General features: G+C 43.3%; 1 protein-coding gene across 1 annotated transcript in view; it reads right to left on the bottom strand.

Moving 5' to 3' along the window:
- LOC127000362 (leucine-rich repeat-containing G-protein coupled receptor 5-like) overlaps positions 1 to 24,945 on the bottom strand; it is a 176,376-nt gene that overhangs the window by 132,517 nt on the left and 18,914 nt on the right. Inside the window, exon 2 of the mRNA XM_050863996.1 lies at positions 20,705 to 20,796. The gene's annotated coding sequence lies outside the window, so the exon portion shown is untranslated. The remainder of the gene's footprint in view (positions 1 to 20,704; positions 20,797 to 24,945) is intronic.

The following is a 24,945-nucleotide window of genomic DNA, read 5'->3' as shown; positions in this document are numbered from 1 at the left end:
ATTTCTCTTTTTCTTCACTTTTTTTTATATCCACATTCTCAAAGTCATTACTACTTCCTTTTCCGATCCTTCTTTTTCCCTTCTCCTTTCTTCCTTTTTCTTCCTCCCTCGTCTTCTTTCACATCTTTTTCCACATCCCCGACTCACCCTCAGCAACTACTAACACATCCTCTTTCTAATCCTCCTCCTCCTTCTGCCATTCTCCTCCCTTCCTATTTTCTTCCTCCTTTCTCTACTCCACCTATTTTTCCACATCCACGACTCATCCTCGGCAACTGCAAACACGTCCTCTTTCCAACTCTCCTCCTCCTCCTCCTCTTCTTCCCTTCTTTTCCTCCCTTTCCTTCCTCCTCCTCTTTCTCTCCCTATCTACAACTCAAACCACGTCTTCTCCCGATGCCTCCTCCTCCTCCTCCCTTTCTCCTTCCGTTTCCCGTCCTTCCCCCAAGCCACAAATCTTTATCAACGACTACAAACTCTTCCTCCTGCTCTCCCTCTTCCCCCTCGCCGCTCCCGTTGCTACTATCGAAAACTTTCCGACACAACTTCCCAAAACTTCCCATAACTTGGTATTCACAGGAAGTGGCGATAAAATGGGCACTTTGGGAGTTCTTCTGAGGTATATTGATCCCCGACTCACCTGTATGGCTTGAGGGGTTAGCGAGGACGGAGCCGAGAGCTGAACATGTAGAGGTAAGGAAAGGAGAGAGAAGGTCGTTGAGAGGGAGTGGGAGAGGAAGAAGGGGAGGAGAGGCAGAGAGGAAGGATGAGAGAGATGGATAAGGAAGGAGAGAAGAATGGAAAGGGAAGAAGGAGGAAAGGAGAGGAAGAAGCAGTAACGAGAATATGGAGAGGAAGGGAGAAGCAACAAAGAGGCAGACAAGAGAGAAGAGATGGATGGAAGAGGAAGGAGGGAAGTATGGGGAAGACAGCAGAAGAGCAAAAGGAGAGAAGGGGAAGGAGGACAAGCAGTAAGGATAACAGGGAGGACTTCGCTGTTTATTCTACTGCTTTGACACCCATGACGAGAACCTTGCGATCGTTCTCTCATCACTGCAGACAAACGCGGCTTCCAAGGTAGGCGAAACAAAGGGGGAGCCAGACTTGCCTTGCCCTCCTCACCTCGCTCCGCCCTCCTTCACCGCCGCCTGCTCCCCGCCCGCCCCAAGGCACCCCACACCCTTTGAATGCGGTCACGGGTCAGGGCGAGGCTGGTTACGCCTTTGACATCAGTTGAGGGGATGGCAAAGAGAGCATTCAACGCCCCACGCGACCACTGAGAGGAAGAATCGGGACCATCATGCGAATCGGTGAATAAGGATGCTTAAGAATACGGTTAAAAGACGAGGAAGACATGATGAGAGATAAAGAGGAGGAGGAAGAGAGTTTGATGATAAAGATGAACAAGAACAGGATTAGAAGAGAGTGAGGACACGGAAGATAAAGAAGAAAGTGATAGTAAAAATGAATAAAAAAGAGAATGAGAAAACGAGGATGAAAATATGAAAGAGATAGAAGAGGAGAAAGACGGAGTGATGATAAAGATGCTGCAAAACAGGATAAGAAGGCAAAGATGAAGACGTGAAAGAGACAGAAGAGAAGAAAGAGTGAGTGATGCAGGGGAAAAGTGAGAGAGCAAGGATGAAGATACGATTTTTTTTATTTTTTTACAACAAAGGAGACGGCTCAAGGGCAACAAAAAGAGTGTAGAGAGAAAAAAAGCCCGCTACTCACCGCTCCCAAATTAGTCAAAAGTAAAGAGTGGCCAAAAGAGAGGTCGTAGATAGCACATAAAGGGATGAGAAGGCGGAGGACCTGGAGGAAGATGAAGCAGCACCAGAAAATATGAGCTAAGATGAAGAACATTGGTGAAGAGCATGAACAGACAGAATGGAGGAAAACGAAAGAAAAAAAAAGTGAGTTAGGAAGATGAAGAAACAAAAACAACAAGAAGGAGAAGGATAAAGAAAATGACAAAGATGAGAAGGAGACTAATAAGACAATAAGAAAATGAAAGATAAATGATGAAGAAAATAGTAAGAAAACAAAGGAAAGTAAAGGAAGGAGGAATACGAAGAAGTAGAAAAGAAAAACAACAAAAACAACAAGAGGGAGGAGGATAAAGAAAAGGACAAAGATGAGAAGGAAAATAATAAGACAATAAGACAATAAAAGATAAATGATGAAGAAAAGAATAAGAAGACCAAGAAAAGTAAAGGAAGAAGGGATACGAAGATGAAGAAGAAAAGAAAAAAAAAACGAAAAACACACCTCGAAATGAAGGATAGGACGACCAACGGAAATAACTACGAAAAAAAAAGCCAAGGAAAGCTGATTACAGGTAGCCAGCAGGTAGAAAACGCCACCCTCGTATAGCTACACATCCTTTCAGGGGGCGGCGGTCTCTGGATCCTCGGCATAGGGAGCAGATACACAACCACAGGGCTATAAAAGTGTGGTCACGACGCCTCATTAGCCACTACCCCAACAGTCCTCTACAAGCCTTGCGTCGAGGGTGTGGCGTGATAAACATCGTATGGAAGGAGAGTTTTACAAGGCCATAAATCATTAGCCGGTGTGGGAGACGCGAGAATGAGAAACTAAGCTTGTGTGAGCACGGAAAAGAGGGTTGAAGGAGAGGACTTCGCAGGGGAAAAAATATTAATGTCTTTGTTTCATAGTAGTTGAGATGAGACATATTTTGACGTCTGAGAAAGAGAAAATGAAGAAAGAGAGATTAAGCTTGTGTGTGCACGGGAAAGGAGAGGAGTTCGCGAGGTAAAAAAAATATTAGTCTTTGTTTTATAGTAGTTGAGGAGAGACATGTTTTTTTAAGGTCTGAGAAAGAAAAAATGAAGAAAGAGAGACTAAGCTTGTGTGTGCACGGAGCAGGGGCGGAGAGAGGTTCAAGGTAAAAAAATGTTAACTTCTCTTTCTTTTTAGGGCTGTTGAGGTGTGACATGTTTTCAGGTGGTGATTTAAGTCCGAGGAGAAAAGTAACGAAAAAAAGGGAGAGCTTGTTGTCCCGGAGAAGGGGGCGAAGGAGTGGGGTTCCGTAGGGAAAAAAAAATGTTTACCTAACCCTCTTTTTTTATAGTGGTAGAGATGTGACATGTTTTGGGGGGTCTGTGATTAATGCTGAGAGAGAGACTGAAGGGTTAGGGACATGTGATAAAGAGAAACAAGGACTACGTGGGCAGAAAAGTGTTGGAGATGGAGGTTGCAGGAAGAAGAAAGAGGGAAAGGCCAAGAAGATGGGTAGAATGCATAAAAGGAGACTTGTCAGCGAAGGGATTGGAGGAAACGGACAGAAAAAAAACACCTCAGACAAACAGACAGACAAGTAAACAAACGCAAAACAACTTCATAAAAAAAAAACACTTGGCAATCACAATTTTACATCTAAGTCTTAAGCCTTCACTAATAAGGTAATAAAACAGCCATAATAAAAAAAAAAACATACAATAAGGTCTGGAGACGGCATAGAAGGAACAGCGACTCAATAATATGAACGATGAGAAAAGTTTAAAGATAAAGAAGACGAAGACTGAGAGAAAAATACAATGAAAAAGAGAGAGAGAGAGAGAGAGAGAGAGAGAGAGAGAGAGAGAGACCTTATTCACGGCTACAAGGGCTGGGAGAACTTAGAACTTGATCCGGAAGAGTATACTTGGAAACCTCGCCGCCCGTCCCCACGAACACAACTCTTGCTAAGCCTCTCGTACTGTTCTCTCGGCCTTCAAGAGTCTTCGTGGCCTCGAGGTCCTCCTTTGCTACTTTGATCCACTACTTCTCTACTTTTTCTCTCTAGCTTTTATCTCTTTTTTTTTAGTCCTACCTTTCTCCTCTACTTCCCTCCTTTTTCTTTTTATCTTTTACCTCTTTTTTTTTTAAGCTACTTTTCTCCCCTACTCCTCTCCTTTGTTTTTGTTTTTTACCGTTCACCTTTTTTTTGTTTTTAGACAGAAGGAAAGTTTATATAGGACGGCATGTACACTTAATAAAAAAATCATCTGACATCAAAAGCACTGACTTACATAAAACCTGAAGTGGAGGAAGTAAGGGAGGGATAATCTACTAAACAGAAGAACGAAAAACATGGAAACAATAATAAAAAAAATCACGTACACTAAAAACAAAAACAAAAAATAAACAACGGCACTCTAAAACCACTGACTTAGATAATACTTGAAGTGGAGAAAGAAGGAAAAGAACGATCTATTAAAATGAACAACGGAAAAGAATGGAAACGAAAAAGAACAAAACAGGAAGAGAAAATGAAGGAGAAAGAAAAACAAAACAAAACCAAGTGCGAGCCGGAAATACAAAACTACTGGAGCGATTAAGCAAAAAACAAAAGAACGAGAACTAGACACAAAGACAGCGAAAAAACAACCAAAAAACACGAAAAAGAACAAAAGAAAACAAAAGAAAACGAAAAAAGGGGAAAAAACAAACACAAAAGCAAGCCCGCGCCGGTAACAAAGCTATACGAAAGTGAATACCCAAACAGAAGAAGGTCGAGAAACGTGAGAGAGAGAACCGTCGGAGCCAGACACAAGAGACAGACGCGAGGAACATAAACATTACACGAAGAGAACAAAGGAGAGCAAACTTGACACACGGGCGAGGAAAAGACGCAAAAAGAGAGATGTCATTTGGGAAGGGGGGAGGGGGGGAGGAGAGAGAGAGAGAGAGAGAGAGAGAGAGAGAGAGAGAGAACAGGCATATCAGTAGACAGACAAACACACACAAACAGAGGCAAAGAGGACACACACACACACACACACACACAGACGGATGGATAGACATACATACACAAACAAAAACAAACACGGACAGACAAACAAACGCAAAACCACAACTTTGGAAAAAAAAAATCACTAGCCAATCCCAAATTTATCTCCCGTACTTCAAACCTTCGTTAATAAAGGCATCAAACAACCATCATAACACACATATACAATAGGATCTCAAATATGCGGCTTGCGGGTCAGGGTCTGGGTAGGTGATCGGATCCCTTCAAAGCGGATCACGGGAGCCTTTCAATAAGAGGGATAATGGAATAAAGGAGGATCGCCGTCCAATCAGCCGCTAAATCTTCCATGCCGGCGGTGACATGACTCGCCGTAGCCAATCAACGGAGGCCTGAGGAAGGGGCAGAGGAGGGGGTGAATGTGGGAGGAGGCGGGAGAGAGGGAATGGAGGAGGGGAAAGGAGTGGAGGAAGAGAAAGAGTGGAAGTAAAGAAAGAGTAAGGAAGTGGCAAAGAGAGTAGTAAGTAGTAAAAGTAGGAATAAGTAGTAGTATAAATTAGAAGCAAGGAGTAAGGAAAAAGTAAAGAAAGAGGGAAGACGAAGGAAAGAGAATGAGTGAAGGAATTAAAGCAGAGGAAAAGGGGCGGGTAGTTAGCAGTGGTTAGTTAATAGGAAGGAGTGAGGAAAAGGTAAAGAAAGAAGGAAGAAAAAGCAAAGAGAATGAGTGAAGGAATTAAAGCAGAGGAATAGGAGCTGGTAGTTATCATGGAAGGAAGGGGATAGAGGTGACGAAGGAAGGGAAGGAAGGGGTGGACGGAGTAAGGGAGTAAGGGAGGGGTGGAATATATGGGAAGGGAGGAAAAAAATAAATGAAATAGTTAGTGAAAAAGAGAAAGGGAGAGGCATGGAGGAAAGGGAGAAGACAACGAGGAGCAATGAAGGAGGAACGGAGAGGTGAAATGTGGAAGCAGAAGAGAAGACAAGAGAAGACAAGATAAGGAAGAGCAGGGAAGGGGAAATGAGGGGAGCGGGAAGAAAAGAAAGAAGAAATGACAAGCAGAAAGAAAAGGAGAAACGGAGAAGTAATGGAGGGAAGAAAGAGAAGACAGGAGAAGAAAGATCAGAAGGAGGCGCCGATATTAAAGTGGTTAGGCCTTAAAAATAAAAGACAGGAACAGTAAGAAAGAAGAGATTGACGGAAAGGGAAGAAAGGAAAGGAGAAAAGATAAGACTGAAGAAGAGGAGGAACGAAAGGTAATATAAGGAGGTAAGGGAGAGAAGACAATTGGAGGAGGAGGAGGAGATACTGGAGACGTTAGACCTTGCAAATAAAAGAAATGTAGAGCAGGAGAGGAGAGATGAGAAGGGAAGAAGACAAGTAGGAAGAAATGGAAAAGGGAAGAAAAGAGGGGAAAGAAGACAAGAGACGGAGAAGGAGATATTGGAGTAGTTAGGCCTTACTAATAAAAGGAAGGGAAGAGAGAGATGGAGGGAGAGGGAAGAAGGGAAAGGGAGGGAAGCATTCACAATTACAATTACTGAATGGAAATTTGTGTGTTACGCGGTGATCTGATCTCGTCTGGAGGGGCTTTGGTTTCTTCCTTCCCTCCTTCCTTCCCATACTCCCTCCCTCTCTGTTTGTCTGGCTCGGAGGAAAGAGGGAAGGAAAGGAAGGATGGTAACAATATCAGTCTGGCTCAGGAAGAAGGAAGAGAAAGAAAGGGAAGGGAAGAGAAGGATCAAGGGAAGGAAGGAAGAGGGGAAGAATTGTTTGGTTATGGAAAGAGGAAGAGATATAAAGGAAAGGGAAGAAAGAGAAGGGAGAGAAGGATCAAGTTAGTAGGATATTGCAGTCTTAAAAGGAGGTAAATAGGTTTAAAGGGAGGGAGGGAAAAAAAGGGGAAAAATAGGAAGTGCTTAAAGGTTAAAAAATAAGGAGAGAAAACTAAAGAAGAATAAAAAAGGAAAATAAAAAAGGAAACACCATCAGTAAATGTTTAAATAGATAGGTATTGAAAGATATAGATAAATAGACAAACAAATACATATATAAAGAAAAATAAAGAACGTAAATCCCACACAAGCAACATGTTCATGGCTGTCTGCGAAGCTCTCCCATTTTCCACTCTTTTTTTTCCACTGTCCTTTCTTACTCTTTCTCTTCCTTTCGTTCATCCTTTTTCTCCTCCCAACTCTCCTTCTCTTTCTCCTTTGCCTTCTTCCCTCCTCCAATTCTCCTTTCTTCCACGTTTCTATCGGTTTTTCCTACTTTACATTCGTTTGACCTTTCTCTCTGTTTCCAGTTTTACTTCTCTTTCCTCCTTGTCCTTCCTTCCTTCCTTCTTTCCTTCAGTCCCTTCCGTCTCTCTCCACAGATTATCCTCCTCTCCTGTACCTCCCTTTCGTTCTTTGTTTCTCTTTTTTTCTCTCCAGACTTCCTAATCTTTATCCATATTATCATTCTCTCTCTCTCTCTCTCTCTCTCTCTCTCTCTCTCTCTCTCTCTCTCTCATTTTCTTCCTTCCTCTCCTTCCTTTCTTTCTTCCTTTCTTCGTCTCTTTCTCTTCTTACAGATCATCATTTTCTTCTGTCTTTCGCTTCTCTTTCTTTCTAGACTTCCTTCTCTTTATCCTTACTATCACTTTCTCTCTCTCTAGTTCTCTTCTCTCTCTCTCTTCCAAGCTCTCCCCTCTCATTTTTCTTCCCACCTGTCCCTCCGCTCCTCGTACGTTGCTGTTTCTTTCCCTGGATTTCTTTTCGCCCTCGAGTTCGGGGAGACGGGGAAGCGGTGGATGAGAAGGCGATGAAAACCCCCGCGCAAGAAGAGCCTCGTTGCCGCTTAAAGAATGCGACTCGCGATGGCAGCGGCGTGTGTGTTTTGCTACTTGAGTCAATAAGGCGACGGGGGAATTAGAGAGAGTGGGTGAGGGAGAGAGCGATAGATAGATAGATAGACAAATAGATAGATAGATTCAGATACGAGTTCAGTAAGGTGATGAGGGAATTTGAGACGGGGATAGATAGATAGATAGATAGATAGATAGACAGATAGATAGATTGAGAGTGTGCTCAATAAGGCGATTAGGGAATTTGAGACGGAGGGAGAGAGGTGGACAGATAGATAAATTGATAGATAGATAGACAGATAGATTGAGTAAGTTCAATGAGGCGATAAGGGAAATTGAAACTGGGGGAAATAGATAAATAGATATAGATAGATAGATCGATAGATAAATGGATGGAATTGAAGAAAGAGAAAAAATGAGATAGGTAAAGGTTAGTTAAAGATATTACTGTGTTTTCTTGAGACATAGATAGATATAGACAAATAGACAGATAGATAGATAGATAGGGAAGTGAAGGAAGAGGAAATACGAGTAAGATAATTAAAGAGTATTTTGAGATATTACTCTTTTTCTTTCGATAGATTGATAGATAGATAGACTGAGACTGAGTTTTAGTTGAGTTGTGAAATTTCGGGAAGAATATTATACCTTTTTTTTTGTAGTTTTCAGAAGATTGAGCGTCGAGGTGAAGTTGGCGAGAGGAAAACTAATAAGAGAATATGAAGTAAGTGGAAAAAATGGAGTGTCAGAGAAACAGACGTGATAGTAAAAAAAAAAAAAAAAAAAAAAAAAAATGTAAGGAAAATTAGAAACGACGAGGAGGAAGAGAAGAAGAAGAAGAAGAAGAAGAAGAAGAAGAAGAAGAAGGAAAGGGGAAGAAAAAGAAAAGGAAGAAGAAGAAGAAGAAGACGAGGAAGAAGAAGAAGAAGAAGAAGAAGAAGAAGAAAAATAATAATAATAATAATAATAATAATAATAATAATAATAATAATAATAATAATAATAATAATAATAATAATAATAAGAGGAAGAAGAAGACGCCGCACGAGAACAAACGAAAAGAACGAGAACAAAAAGAAAAAGAAGAAGAAGATGCGGAGGAGGAGCAGAAAGAAAGGAAGGATAAGTACATTTCTACCACATTCTACCTGGACGTCGTATCTCATTAACCAGGTAAGAACGACTAGAGTAAAGCAACGTAAACAAGACACCTACGTACCACAACATCACTCTCACCACCACCAACAACAACCTTCTCCACCACCAGCACCGCAAGAACACATTAATGGTCAACCAACATTAAAAACACCTGAAGTCACCTAATCAACTCACTAACCAGGTAACAACACATACAGCAAGGTGGGGAAACAAGAGTCTTAAAACACCACGCAGTCTTCATCACCACCACCACCACCACCACTACTACCACCACCACCTCAAGAACACACTGTCAACACACTAACACCTTGAATCAACTCATTAACCAGGTAACAAAACACACAGCAAGGTGGGGAAACTAGCGTCTTAAAACACCACAGTCCCCCATCATCACCACCGCCACGCCACTCACTACAACCTAACTACAACAGCTACACTGACTACACCTTCGTTAGCACCTGGAATCACCTCATTACTCAGGTAACAGCGTGTACGTCAAGGTGGAGCAACAGACGTTTTACACACCACGCCATCACTCGACAACCATCACCACCATCACCAGCACCACCACAACAAAACACTTACGCCACCACTTCGCTCTCTTATCTTTCAACAGCATGACCACTAACGCCTGACTAAACTAAACAAGGGCGTCTTTACATAAACAAAGACTTGAGGTTTATTAGCGCGGATCAATCACTGATGGCAATAGTAGTAAACGAAGCCTTCTCAGCCTTCAATCCTAGGACCAAATGGTAAGCTGAACACGCGCTCCTTCTTTACATAACCAGACGATGTACATTCAGGAACATCAATCACAAACCATCACTCATACCTCGTTGGGAACACTACCACATTACACAACCCTACACAGCACTGCAGACTCCATTACCAGGACCAAACACTAAACTAAACAGTTGATTCATTCTTATTTGCATAACCAGACGAGGTATATTAAGGAACATCAATCACACATACTTCAGGGACGCGGTAGCTGAGTGGTCAGAGTGTCCGCGTCCCTCCCGCCGCGACAAACAAGCTGGCAATTTTTCAGCCATCTCCGAGTGGCCTAAGACTATCCATATACTGCCCAGAAGACTATCTATCAATCCGGACTCTAGATTCTCTCGAAAAGAGGATCAAAGATGAGCTCAGGGGGAAAGAATGATCCAAGCAAGGTGGCGCCACAGTAAAGCACTTGCCAGCACCACAACAGGTCCATCAAGAAAGCCTACATGTGCCATAGACCAAAACGTAAAAAAAGGGGAAAATTAGAAAACTACACAGGAGGCGGAGGGAGGAGGAAAGAGGAAGGAGGAAGAAGACAAGAAACGAAAGGAGGTGGAGGCGACAGGATGAGAAGACGTGGAAGCAAAAGGGAAGAAGTAAGGAGAAGGAGGAGGAGGAGGAAGAGGAGAAGGAAAGCGAGAGGAAGAAAACTCTAACGCCGAACCTTCAATACCAGGACAGAATATTAAACTAAACAAGTGATTCTTCTTTACATAATCAGACGGAATATATCAATTAAGGAACATCAATCAAGAATCACCATCACTACGATACCTCATTAGCAATTCTACAACACTACAGCCTCCAATAGCAAGCCCACAGCCGCCTACATGAGCTAGACAAGATCTCCTTTACACAACCGCAGCCTCAAGCTTATTTATGCAGATACAAAGCTAAAAAACAGGTCCCGAGTTTGCGCTATTCAGTCAACAAGTCCAACTAGCTGTGAACCGCTACTTTTCACCCGACGGGAGGACAAGGCGGGCCGGGGACTCTCACCTCTACTACACCTTCCCTTGGAGTCGCAGTTTATTCGTTTCTCTTCTGCTCCTCATTTCCATCTTTCCTTCATCAGTCAGTGTGAGGGATGACGCAAGCAGGGACGGCGAGAGGAGATGAATGAGGGGGGAAAGAGAGACCAGCTGGGGCGAGGGAACAAGGCAAGATATCACACGCAGGTAGGGAACGATGGAGAGGCGGGAAGACGAAGAGGGAAATTAAAGCAATACCGGAGGAGAGGTGAGAGAAGAACGAGGAGGGATGAGGATGAGGTTGAGGAGAAGAGGAGAAGGAGGAATAAAGATGAAGGTAATAAGGGAAAGCAGGTGTGTGTGTAAGATAAAAAAAAGGAAAGGGGACGGAAAGTGAAGAGTGACCAACCAAGAAAGGAGGAAGAGGAAGAAGTGAAGAAAATGGAAATAAGGAAGAACGGTAAAGGTGTTGAAGGTAAAGAAAACACAGGTGTGAAAGGTATAAAAAGAGTAGGTGAAAGGGGCCTGAAGGACTAACAGCAAGGAAATGAGCGAAAGAATATAAAGGAAAAGGAGGAATAAACATATGTGTTGAATGAAAAAAAAAAAAAAATCATGCACAATTGTTAGGTAAAAAAGAAAAAAGCTGAATGACTGTGAGACGCTTTTTTCGTGGACTGGAAAGAGATGATATAGTTTCTTTTTAACATAAGATGGAGGAACGAGATTGAAGGGACATTATGACACTGTAAGAGAAGGTAGAATAGGGGAAGGTCGAATGGAGAAAGGATGGAGTGTGTGTGTGTGTGTGTGTGTGTGTGTGTGTGTGTGTGTGTGTGTGTGTGTGTGTGTGTGTGTGTGTGTGTGTGTGTGTGTGTGTGTGTGTGTGTGTGTGCTTATGTGTGAGAGAGAGGAAATAGAAGGGGTTAGTGAGAATGAGATGTATGTTTATGAGTGTGTATGTGTGTATATTTTTACGGTAAAGGAGACGGGTCAGCTATATAATAAAACAAGCCAAGTCTATATGAATACTCTCAACATGCTGCTCCTCTATGGAAAGGGAAGGAAATGGTGTGACAGAATAATTTAGTTCCACGGGTGTCTGTCTTCATCCTCCCCTGCTGAAAACTGTTGATAAACCGGGCGTGTGGGAGGAGAGGAAAGGGTTGATCCAAGGCTTTAGAGAGTTAAGAGACGCGGTAACCAGAGTGTGAGTGAGAGATTGGAGGACCTTTGAATATGTGATGGTGGTGGTGTTGGTGATGGTGGTGTTGGTGATGGTGGTGTTGGTGGTGGTGGTGTTGGTGTTGGTGTTGATGGTGGTGTTGTTGTTGGTGATGGTAATGGTGGTGGTGGTAATGGTGGTGTTGGTGGTAATGGTGGTGTTGGTGGTAACGGTGGTGTTGGTGTTGATGGTGGTGTTGATGATGATGTTGTTGGTGTTGGTAATGGTGGTGGTGGTAATGGTGGTGTTGGTGGTAACGGTGGTGTTGGTGATGATGTTGTTGTTGGTGTTGGTAATGGTGGTGTTGGTGGTAACGGTGGTGTTGGTGGTAATGGTGGTGTTGGTGTTGATGGTGGTGTTGATGATGATGTTGTTGTTGGTGTTGGTAATGGTGGTGTTGGTGGTAATGGTGGTGTTGGTGGTAACGGTGGTGTTGGTGATGATGGTGGTGTTAGTGGTGGTGGTGGTGATGGCGTACACAAACTCATATCACCGCTGGGAGGAAGGGAGGGAGGGAAAGGGTGACTCTTTGGCTGTGATGAAAAAAAAAAAAAAAAAAAAAAAAAAAAGATAAATACAAAAAAAAAAGTGTGTACGCTCAGGAAACTATCTTCACTACTCTTCTGTATCTACACGAGCCCATCTACTCTCAGGACCCACCAATCGACCATCTAAACTGCCCTATCATCTTCAACCTTCACCCTCTTCCCTCTCTGCTCCTCTCTCTTCTTCCCCCTCTTTATCTATAGTGCCTGTCTTCTCTCCTATCTACACTTGTTCATCCTCTACGTACAGCTCTCCTATTTCCTCCTCCTCTCTTTTTCTCTATCTATGTTGTTTTCTATTCTCTCCCTCTATCTCTTTTATTATTCCTCTTTTCAATTTATTTCTCGCCCTCTTTCCCTCTCTTTATCTAAATTGCATGTTTTGTCTTCTATGTATCTTCTTCGAATTCATTCCTCTTGTTTTCCTCCTCCTCTTCCTCTTTCTCCTCCTCCTCTTCCTCCTTCTCCTCCTCCTCTTTCTGTCTGTGTCATTCTCTTCCCCTTTCTCTTTCTATCATCGTCTTATCGTCCCTTATCCAATTTATTTCTTATCGTGCATGGTCCACTTCGCTCCTTTTCCTCTTTAGTCGTTCTCTCTCTCTCTCTCTCTCTCTCTCTCTCTCTCGTCCTATTTCTCTTTTTTTTACATCCATATTCGCTATTCCTGTATGTTCTATTCTATTATTTTCTTTCATTTTGTCATCCTCTATCTTTGTTTTTCTCGATTTGCTTCTCTTCTTTTCTTTTCCTTTCCTTTCCGTTCCATTCCATTCCTTTCGTTTGCTTCCCTTTCCTTTGCTTGTCTTTCCTTTCCTTTCCTTTCTTCTCTTCTCTTCTCTTCTCTTCTCTTCTCTTCTCTTCTCTTCTCTTCTCTTCTCTTCTCTTCTCTCTCTCTCTCTCTCTCTCTCTCTCTCTCTCTCTCTCTCTCTCTCTCTCTCTCTCTCTCTCTCTTACTGCGCGTACCTGTAATCACCTTTTCTTCTGCTAATAAATTCTTGAAGTGCGTTACTCCTCCGTACCTCTACTGTGCTAACCTAACTTTATTCTCTCTTTAGCAACGGACTATATGGTATTTTTTTTCGTTAATTTGTTTGATTTACTGTTACATCTACCTTACAGTCTCTTCCTCCTTCTCCTTTTCCTCCTCTACCTTTTCTTTTTTACCTGTAACTTAGCTGTTGATCGTATCTGCCTTTTTTTTTCATTTCTTTCTATTCCGTCTTTTCCTTCTTCCTTTTTTATATCTATTTTTCTTTCATCTACCCCTCCTCCTCCTCCTCCTCCTCCTCTTCGTTCTCTCAATTCTCATTTTGTCTCCTTGATCTCTTAACATTTGGACCATTTCCTTCTTCTTCCTCCTCCATCTATGCTTCCTCTCTTTACCTTCCTTTCATCTTCTTCATTCGTCAAATTACTCTCCTCCTCCTCCTCCTCCTCTTCGTCCTTTCTACCTTGCCTCGACCTCCTTCATTTCCTCCACCATCCCCTTCTCTTCCTTATCCTCCTCCTCCTTCTGCTCCTCTTGTTTCCTCCTCTTCCTTCTCCTCCTCCTCCAGTTCTGTGCCTTGGTCCAATTCCTGTACATCGAGCATTATGCAGTGATTGATAGCGGCAGTAATTTAGTGGCAGGTGGGCAGGGCAGGTGGGCAGGGCAGGTGAGTCTCAAGGTATGCCGGGCCGTCAACGCGAGTCGCACGGCCATAAACTCCGGTGATAGATTAAGCGATAGATTAAACCGAATAATTCATAGGGGAGGAAATGGTGAAGTGTGTGTGTGTGTGTGTGTGTGTGTGTGTGTGTGTGTGTGTGTGTGTGTGTGTGTGTGTGTGTGTGCGTGTGTGTGTGTGTGTGTTGACAGGTATACCTGGGGCCTCTTGTAATGGGTGTCCTATGTCGCGTTTTCCTTCCCCTTCAAAAATGTGTTTCCTTGCGTCTCCCCCCGAAAAAGAAAACGGGAAGAGGGCGGCGAAACCCGATCAGAAAAAGGCCCAAGAAAAATGGGAACAATAACAACAACTGGATAGAGACAAAGAGGCAATTGGACGAAGAGGAGAAAGAGATGGAGAGGGAGAGAGGAAGGGAGGAGGAGAGAGAGAGAGAGAGGTAGAGGGAGAGAGAGAGAGAGTTAGAGTTTCCTTCCTCTCGTTTTCCTTCTCCTATTTCCTCTTCCTCCTCCTTCTCCTTCTCCTTCTTACCTCTTCCCTCTTGCATCCTCTTCTTCTCATCCTCTCACCTCTCATTTCTTGTCTTCCTCCTTCTTCCTCTTTCCTCCTTCCTCCTCCTCCTCCTCCTCTTCCTCTCCTCAGCAACAGACGAGGGACGACTCACCACACTTTCTGTCTCCATTATTCCTCCAAGACACCTCCCTCATCGTCTTCCCTCCTCCTCCTCCTCCTCCTCCTCCTCACCGTTCCTTTCCTCACACTCCCTTCCACTGGCCGTCCCCATCATCATTCTTCGCTTCTTATGCTGTTCCTTTCTGCTTCCATTCCTTTCTGATGACGCTGCAGAAGGGGAGGAAGTGAATATTCTAGTCAGTCTCTCTCTCTCTCTCTCTCTCTCTCTCTTTCTCTCTCTCTCAAGAAATCAAAACAAATATGAGCAAACGAAACTAAAATTGAACCTCCTCAAAAATCCTCTAAAAACTTCTTTCTTCCCCTTTTTAAACCCACCCAAGCGACGCAGGAGACCAAACATGAAAGGGAGTGACAAAGCCTTTACATACGCGCCGCTAAAGCCCCGCCAGAACCACGGAGAGGGCCACGAAGGGGCAGCAGAGGGGTCAGTAACCTCCCGCGGGTGAGACAAGACATATCGTCCTGCTGGTGGCAAGGCCGTAACGAGCGTCTTCTGTCCCGGAACCTCAAAATCCAGACACGTAATGTATTCTGGCATAGGAGGAGAAGGAGGTGGAGGAGAACTAAGTGGCGGAGAAGGAAGAAGAGGGATAAGTGGAAAAGAATGATGAGGAAAAAGAGAAAGAGGAGAAGGAGCAGAAGTTTTAAGTAGAAAGAACAAGACGAGGAGGAAGACTCTGAAAAATGACAATAAGGAGGAGGCGTACGAAGAGATGGATCAGGAAGAGAACGATGTAAAGAAAATAATACACGAGGGAGGGAAGAAGGATGACGAAGAAGATAAAAGAAGGAGGAGAAGGAAAAGGACCATGAAGAAGACGATGAGGAGAAAGTGAGCTACAGGAAAATGAGGAGAACGATGACGATGAAGATAAAAAAAATAAATCAGGATGAGGCAGAAATGAGAACAAACGCGAGGAAGGATAAAACGGCTAAGAGAAGGAGGAGGAGGAGGAAGAGAAGGAAGGAGGGTGTAGAAGTAAAGTGAAGCTAGGAGGAGGAGGAAGAGGAGGAGGAGAAGAGAGGAGAGTGCATAAGGGAGAAGAGTGGAGGAGGAGGAGGAGGAGAAGATGCTACCCTTATGGTCCTGAGGAAACTTAATCTCCCCAGACGGACGATGTGAGGTGACTGCCCTGCCCTGTGTTGTGTCAGGTCCTGTTCGCCTCGTTTTAGAGAGCTTTGTGTTGATTTCTTATGTGTTGCTTCTCTCACCCTTATATACACGCCCTCTCGTCTTCCCTTCGTTCAATTTCTGTTAGTTTTTCTTTTGATTTATATTTTTCCTTATTTTCTTTAGTGTTCACCTGCTCCTACTTTCTTTATTTGCTTCCTACGGCCTATTTTTTGTTTTGTCGTTTTGCATATTTGTTTTATTTCCCTTATTTTCCACTTGTGTTTTTCCTTCTGTTTCTCTTCTACACGTGTTTTAATTTATTCGTCATAGTTTGGTTATAATTCCTTTTCACTCTCTTTTTACCGTCTTGTTTTCTATGCATGTTTTTTTCTTCATTCTTTCTCTTATTTTTCTTTACACTTTCACAAATTATTATGTTTTATCATGTTTCCATTATTTTATTTTCTCAGCGTTTCTTTATGCTGTTTCGTCGTTAAATATTTTCTTCCCCTTATCTCCATCATGTATTTTTTTCCGTTTTTACTTCCATTCTCTCCATTTTGTCTATTATTTTACGAATCGTTTGTTTCCCGTCGAGTTCTTTGACATTTTTCGCCTTCAATATTAGTGTTCTTTTCTTTTAATGTCCGTCTGTCTGTGTCTCTGTCTATATCTGTTTCCCACCCCCTCCACCCCCCTCCTCTCTCTCTCTCTCTCTCTCTCTCTCTCTCTCTCTCTCTCGTCCCTGCGCATACAAAAAGGTATCGATTCGTGAGGGTATTTTTAGCTCCCAAACACACACACACACACACACACACACACACACACACACACACACACAGATCCCCCGCCCCCCCCTTCCTCCTACCCATGAAGTACTGAACATTGTCTATTCTCAGGTGTTTACAGGGGCAGGTGTTTTCCCACAATACCTGAGAGCCCTTCTTGGTTCACCTGCTGGGAAAGTAATCACGAGCACACACCTGGAGTCACGTGTTTGGCGGGATAACGAGAAGCAAACACGGCGAAGAAAGGTAACGTGTGTAACGAGATGTTCAACGTGTTTTTTTTTTTTTTGCTCACTTTTCGATTCATGAACAAGCGAACTGCGTCTGGGTATGTGTTTCCCATTACAATGAAGTGAAGTGCGTGTTTGGCTTTCTGTCTGTCTGTCTGTCTGTGTATCTGTGCCTGTCTATGTCAGTTTACCTCTGCGTCTGCCTCTTTCTTTCTGTCTGTCTGTCTGTCAACCTGTCTGTCTGTTTGTCAATTGCTATACGTCTGTGAGTACACCTCTCTCTTTTCCGTGTATGTGTGTGTGTGTGTGTGTGTGTGTGTAGTATCTCTCTCTCTCTCTCTCTCTCTCTCTCTCTCTCTCTCTCTCCTGATCGCCGCTAATCTACACCCGTGGCCCCTACACCTGACGGACCGGTTCATCAGCGTGTGACTCACCTGGGTCCGTTGCTACCTATGGGCACTCCTGATGATGCCGATGATGATGATTGTACCGCCAGAACTAGTACGGGAAGCCCCTCTCTCTCTTTCTCTTTCTCTCTCTCCCTCTCTGGCACACACTTCCTCTTTGTTTTTTTTTCATTGCCCTCTCTGTCTTTTTTTTGTAATTCGCTTTCTCTAACACACACTCCCTTTTTCTGTTTTCTTTATCAACCTCTCTCTCTCTCTCTCTCTCTCTCTCTCTCTCTCTCTCTCTCTCTCTCTCTCTCTCTCTCTCTCTCTCTCGCTTCTCTTTATCACCCTCTTTCCCTCTTTGTTTTGTTTTATCTTCATGTTTTCATATTTCTCTATTTTTGTCTCTACTTTTCTATTTGAGAGAGAGAGAGAAAGAGAGATGAAGGGAGTATAGTTTTAGTTGAAGGAGGAATGGTAAGATGCAGTTCCAGTTCTCTCTCTCTCTCTCTCTCTCTCTCTCTCTCTCTCGCATCTGGGTGATGTCAAGGCAGATCCACGCTTCATTATATTCACCTAACAGCCACTTTGGGAAACACTTCAGCCTGCAATGAGAGGGAAGGAGCATTGCCGGGCCGCCCTCATTACTGCAACACTGTCTTCCGTATTCAGTAACACACGCAACACAGAAGTCAACTTATACACTGAATAACACGAATATGACCCTCCTTATTTAATTATACTCACAGCAACACACAACCACACGTCAACTTATACACCAAATAACACGAATATGATCCTCCTTATTTAATTATACTCAGAGCAACATTAACACAAACACACACATACATACTTTACTCGCTATTAAAATCCTCTGCCAACACTGCAACACAACTATATCATCACATTAAACAAGATCAAAACAACACAAAAAAAGAGGCAAACAAACCCTGAGCCTAAACTATCTTCATCTTTCTTACTCTTTACATCGATATTTCAAAGCACTCAAACTCACTTCTTCACATTTATCAACTATACACCTAACATATTGTCCTCCTCTTCCTCCTCCTCCTACTCCTCCTCCTCCTCCTTCTCCGCCACTGCCACCGCCATTAGCATCATCATCATCATCATCGTCAGCATCAGGAGAGAGTGGGTCGGGGCAGGGTGGGAGTCGCGAGATAAGGCGCGACAGAGATGCAGGTGAGATATGCATAAAGACCAGGCTGTTATCTGACCCCTGTGCCGCTGATGCCCCCAATGCGCGCTCGACAGGAACAGACAGCCCCCATTCTCTCTCTCTCTCTCTCTCTCTCTCTCTCTCTCTCTCTCTCTGAAGTGTAAAAGTTCACGAGTTAAGCCTTGCAAAGGAGAGAGAAAGGTGAGGAAAAGGGGAAAAAGTAGGATAATCTTGCAGTACTTTTTTCCACTGACCTCACTTAATCCTGCCCATCTTCCTCCTCCTCCTCCTCCTCCTCCTCCTCCTCCTCCTCCTCTGGGGATGTGAAGAGAGAAGAGATAGAGAGATAGAGAGAGAGATAGAGAGAGAGAGAGAGAGAGAGAGAGAGAGAGAGAGAGAGAGAGAGAGAGAGAGAAACCCAGCCCACTCCTTGTTAATGGATACGGATCTTCTGAAGTGACCAGGAGCGTGAAGTTGTTTTTTTCGCCTTCGTTCTGGGACTCCCGAAGGACGTCTTTCCCTTGACACTTCCTTCGCCCGGGACGTCTAAATGTAGCCTCGGATGAACTCGACTCAGAAAAAACGCAAAGAAATGAAAAAGTTGGCCAAAAATACATGAAAAATCTCTTTGAATCTTTGGTCGGTATTATGATATTTTCGCTTCTCACATCAGCTATTTTTATAGGCCGTTTTCTGTTTAATAATTCTTAGTACAGCTTCTATTCTTTCTCCCTTCACTTCTTCTTTTCACTTTTACATAGTGGAAAAAAATAAAACTGTACTTTCTTTTTTCACTCACAAAAAATAAAACTGGACTTTCTTTCTTCACTCACAAAAAATAAATCTGGACTTTCTTTCTTCACTCACAAAAAACAAAGCTGGACTTTCTTTCTTCACACACAAAAAAACAAAACTGGACTTTCTTTCTTCACTCACAAAAAACAAAACTATACTTTCTTTCTTCATTCACACATAAAAAAATGGACTTTCTTTCTTCACACACACACAAAAAGGATACATAAACCTTTGAATAATACACCTGAAAACGATAACTCTCTCCTATTTCTGTAGAACCTTCCTCTTGAACTTACTCCAAATCACACACACACACACGATAAGAGATAAAAGTAAAACCTAATAACTAATCTTGCAAAATCATAAAAAGACCTCCGTTTCAGCCCAGCAATTGGGTAGCGATTTTCAGCTATGATGACTCTGATTTCCTTTTGGTTTCTGGTGAATACATGGAGGGAAGCGAGGGGACCAGAAACCGTGTCAAGCATTTTAGATATAACCGTTCCATTCAGCGCTTGTCTCGTTGCCATAACACGGAAGGGAGGGAGCGTGTGGCCCTAACATCACAAAAACATATTAGATACGCATATGTAGTCTCCTTGTAGCTCCCTATCAACGTGTTTTCGTCACTATCATTATTTTTTTTCCTTTCCTGCGGAGTTCTATAAATGTCACAACCTCAATAACCAACATCACCGTAACACTGAAATATAATACAACATCTCCTGCTCCTCCTCCTCCTCCTCTTTCTCTTTCAGTTTCTCTTCCTCTTCCTCTTCATACATCTTCATGCATCCTCTTACCCTTCCGTCGCCTCTCCTACTTCCTCCTGATACGATTTCTCCTCTTCCTTCAATCCTTCAATTCCTCTTACTTCCTTTCACATACCAATCTTCCCTACGCTTCAATACATTCCCTTTCCCTCTCATCCTTTCCCACCTCCACCCCTCCGTAAAACATCCTCCTTCACCTGTTTTCCAATATCCTCTCTCTCTCTCTCTCTCTCTCTCTCTCTCTCTCTCTCTCTCTCTCTCTCTCTTCCCCTCCCTTTCCTATCTTTATCCTCCTTTCTCATCCTCTGGTATCCATTATTTCACTCTCTTCTCTCTTTTTTCCTCTACCATACCCCGCACATATTCCTCTCTCCTCCTTTCCCCATCCTCCTCTCTCATCTCCTCTTTCTCTTTCTCCCGTTTACTCTCCTCCGCATTTTCCCTCTTCTTCATCTTTTCTTCTATGTGTATACTCGTAACATTTATTAAAGGTGTTCTTCCCCTTTCCTTTCCTTGATTCATCTGTGCTCCTCTCCTTCCCCTCTCTCCACCCTCAAAACACATTCCTCTCTCCTCATATTTGCTTTCCCTATTGCTCTCTTCCCTCTCCCCTTCCTCTCCCCTCCTACTTTCCCTCTCCCTTCTCTCCACTTTCCCTCCCAGCTTGGCTTCGTGCCCCGCCATGCTACAGAATATAAACGCCAGCAGCGAACAATAATATAAATAACAGAGCCAAAGGTTAATAAATATCAGAAAAAAACAAAGGAACAAATGAGTCTCTACTGTACCTTCCAACCCAGGTGAGTTACTATATTACAGGTGGGTGCAGGCGCTAAAGTCTTTGTTTGGGTCGAGCTCTCTCTCTACCCGCGGTGTTTACCTGAAAAGATTAAGATCCCTAGATTAGTTTTAGTGGCAGAAAAGGGTATAAACAGGTATTTAAGTTTTTTTTTTGTGTGTGTGTGGTGCATTGAGAGGATTGTGGTGTCTCTCTCTCTCTCTCTCTCTCTCTCTCTCTCTCTCTCTCTCTCTCTCTCTCTCTCTCTCTCTCTCTCTCTCTCTCTCTCTCTCTCTCTCTCTCTCTCTCTCTCTCTCTCTCTTGTAGTGTGTGTGTATGTGTGTGTGTGTGTGTGTGTGTGTGTGTGTGTGTGTGTGTGTGTGTGTGTGTGTGTGTGTGTGTGTGTGTGTGTGTAACATTCCATTAATATCCAAAGTAACAGTTGTGTAGAGTTATCTACTTCAAACACAAACACACACACACACACACACACACACACACACACACACACACACACACACACACACACACACACACACACACACACACACACACACACACACACACACACACACACACACACACACACACACACACACACACACACACACACACACACACACACACACACACACACACACACACACACACACACACACACACGTCAGCTGAAGGACATGAGCTGGGAATTGCATGTCTTAAAGGAAAAGAAAGAGAAAGGGAAGAAGAGGAGAGGAGAAGGGGGGAGGGAGGGAGGGAGGGAGGGAAGGATAAAAGGCAATGATGGTGGGAGGGAGGGAGGGAGAGAGAGTGAGAAAGAATCAAAGTGAAGGGAAGGAGAAAAGAAACAGAGCGAGGAAGAAAAAAATTGGAGGCGAAATTGAGAAAGGAGGAGAGAGCGAGAGAAGCAGAGGGGAGGAGGAGGAGGAGGAGGAGGACCAAATGGAAGGAGAAGAGAGGAAAGAGCAATTTGGTTTGAGGGAGAATTCAGAGTGAGGTGAAAGAAGAAACCGCACTTAGGGCAGGAAGAGGAGGAGGAGGAGAAGGAGGAGCAAAGAAGGAGGATAAAAAGAAGGTGAATAAAGGAAGAAGCAGAAGAAAGAAGAAGGAGAAGAAGAAGGAGAAGACGAAGAAGACGAAGACGAATGAGAAGACGAAGAAAAAGATGAGAAAAAAGAAGAAAAATAAAAATAAAATAGAAAAAAAGAAGACGAAGACAAAGAAGAAGGAGAAAAAAGGAAAGTGGCTTACTTCTCAGACGCTGCATAAAGAAGAGGAGCCTGCCAAAAAAAAAAAAAAAAAAAAAAAGCGAAGGAAAGTGAAACCGTCAAGAGAATTAAGAGAGAGTGAACCAGACGATGCTGAGGGCACACACGGAGGCGGCGCTGCACGGTAATTCTTTCAGGAGCCTTTTTTAACATTTCTCTGCCGGAAGGAGCATCTGCAGGTAGTTATGTAGTCACAGGGGAGAGACAGATGAGAAATAGAGGAACGTGAAATAGGGAATATACGGAGAAAAGGGAGAAGACGAGATATGCGACAGGGGAGAGACAGGGCGGGGAGAGACAGAGATGAGAAAAAGAGAAAATTGAAAAAGAGAATAAACAGAAAAAGGGAAAAGAGGAGATATGCGACAGGGGAGAGACAGAGATGAGAAACAGAAAAGTGAAAAGGAGAATGAACGGAGAAAGGGAGAAGACGAGATATGCGACAGGGGAGAGACAGAGAAGGTGAATAAAGGAAGAAGCAGAATAAAAAAGAAGAAGCAGAAGAAAAAAGAAGAAGAAGAAGAAAAAGAAGAAGACGAAGACGAATGCGAAGATGAAGAAAAAGATGAGGAAAAAGAAGAAAAATATGAATAAAAAACAGAGAAAAGTGAAATAGAGAATAACAGGAGAAAGAGAGAAAACAAGAGATAAGCGACGAAAAAGGGAAAGAACGGAGGATAAAACAGAGAAAGGGAAGAGAAAAGAAACACGTAGGAGATAAAGGAGAACGGAGGATGAAAAGAGGAAGGGAAAAAGAGAAAAAAAGACAGGGCGGGATAGAAAGAAGAAAGGAGGGATTAGACATTAAAGAAAGAAAAAGAGAAATAAAGACAAAGAAACACTAATTAAAAATCTGAGAAAGGGAGAAGAAAAGAAAACAGAAAACAAAAGAGAAACAGACAAAAGAGAATCAAAAGAAGAGGATACCAAAGAGAGGACAAGAGGAAAAAGATGGCAAAGGGAGAGGAAGAAACAGAGGCAAGGTATTAGGAGAGAAACATTAGAGAGAAGAAAAGCAGAGAAACACGAGAACTTAACGAGGTGGAGAGGCGCTTGGCACAGGACACGGAGAGCACAAGAATTAGTCATACCAACCACTCAGACTGACATAATTTTTTCCTTTCTGGCACGGAGGAAAAAGATTATTATTTCCCTCTGAAAGGATGAGGAGAAAAGACTCGAGTTGGAGATGTTAGGAAAATGGGAAAAGGAGAGAGAGAGAGAGAGAGAGAGAGAGAGAGAGAGAGAGAGAATTATGCAAAACTTACTAATGAGACTTTGAATGTTACAGTCTTGAACCCATTGTGTGTGTGTGTATGTGTGTGTGTGTGTGTGTGTGTGTGTGTGTGTGTGTGTGTGTGTGTGTGTGTGTGTGTGTGTGTGTGTGTGTGTGTGTTCACCTTGACGCCGACCTCCTCACCTACTTACCTGGCCAAGCGAAACTCACCTGTCCCATCAGGCGTCAGGTGAGCCCTACTGATCAGCCGTGAGGGTGGGGAGAGGGAGGGAGGGAGGGAGGGAGGAAGAAAGGGAGAGTGAAGGAGAAGGGTGGGGAGGTCGGGAACGTTAGGCAGCTAGGTAGAAAGAAAGGAAATGAGAAAATAAGAAAAGGAGAAAGGAAGGAAAGGTGGAAAGAAAATAAGGAGAAAGGGAAGGAGAAAGGGAAAGGAAAATGGAAGAGAAGGGAAGCAAGGAAGAATGAAAATGGAGAAGGGAAGGAAGATGTTGAAGAAGTAGACGAGGGAATGGAAGATATGGAATGAATGAGAGAAATGGTTGAGAAAGAGAAGAAAGGAAGAAGGTCTATAAATGGAGGAGGAGAAGGAGGAGGAGGAAACGAAGGAGGAGGCGCCATAAGACTTTACTCCTTCTATTACCCTCCTGGTGATTCTTTCCTACTTTCTCTTTCTCTCGCCCTCCTCTTCCTTCCTCAATAGTTCCTTCCTCCCTTCTTTACTTCTGTCATCTGTCTCTTCCTACCTCTTTCCCTTGCCTTCCTTCCTCAGTAATTACCTCCACTTCCCCCTCCTTTCCTATCTCTCTTTCTCCTTCCTCGGTGATCCCTTCCTTCTATCTCTTCCCTTGCCTTCCTTCATCAGTAATTACCTTCACTCCCCCCTCCTTTCCTACCTCTCTTTCTCCTTCTTCCTTCCTTCTATTTCTCCCCTTGCCTTCCTTCCTCAATAACTCTCGTCTCTTCTCAAGTCCTCCTTCTACTCCTCCTTCATTTCCTTCTTTCTTAATCTTGCTCAAAGCTCTCCTGGCCAACTGCTTCGCTCATTCAGTCTTCTCCTCCGGGGTTTACGGCTCGGTTGCCTTCCCCTTTACAGGCTGGCACGACGCAGAAACGCTGGTCAACACGTCGTCTTCCTACACTAAACGCCGCGGGAGTTCGTGGAATGCGGAGCTGACGCGAGCACGGATTGTGGTGATGAAACTCTTGCACGCGTGGAAATGATGCAACTTCCAGCAACACAGAAACAAGCACAGACACATTCGAAGTAGTGGTAGTAGTAGTAATAGTAGTAGTAGTAGTAGTAGTAGTAGTAGTAGTAGTAGTAGTAGCAGCAGTAGTAGTAGAATTGGGAACACTGTAGGAAAGTAGGAAAATAAGGAAAATAAGTAAGAGGTGGATAAGAAAAAAAAAATAATCAAGAATAATCGGAGTCCCTTACACAATGCTTTGCCTGATCCTTTTAGTCCTGCCCGGGTCACGAGGTTTGCTCTTAGTCAAAACGATGTTGCTTTTAATCCCATGAATTTTTATACGACACAATTCTCACGATGTTTTCTTCCGTCGTTGACAAATATAAGGAATCAGTTACCCAATGAGCTTGTCCTTTCTGCAGACATTTCTACATTTAAGTCTCGTGTGAATGTTTTTTTTTTTTAACAGTAATTTTATTTTTCATCCTTTTGGCTTTGACTGGAAAGTTTCTTAAATATTCGTTGCCTTTGTCTCTCCAGTAGCTTTTGGTATTTT

Source organism: Eriocheir sinensis, chromosome 18, assembly GCF_024679095.1.
Source record: "Eriocheir sinensis breed Jianghai 21 chromosome 18, ASM2467909v1, whole genome shotgun sequence".
Classification (NCBI taxonomy): Eukaryota; Metazoa; Arthropoda; class Malacostraca; order Decapoda; family Varunidae; genus Eriocheir; species Eriocheir sinensis.
Note: the sequence above shows the minus strand (reverse complement) of the source record. Positions and strands in the feature narration are given on the sequence as shown.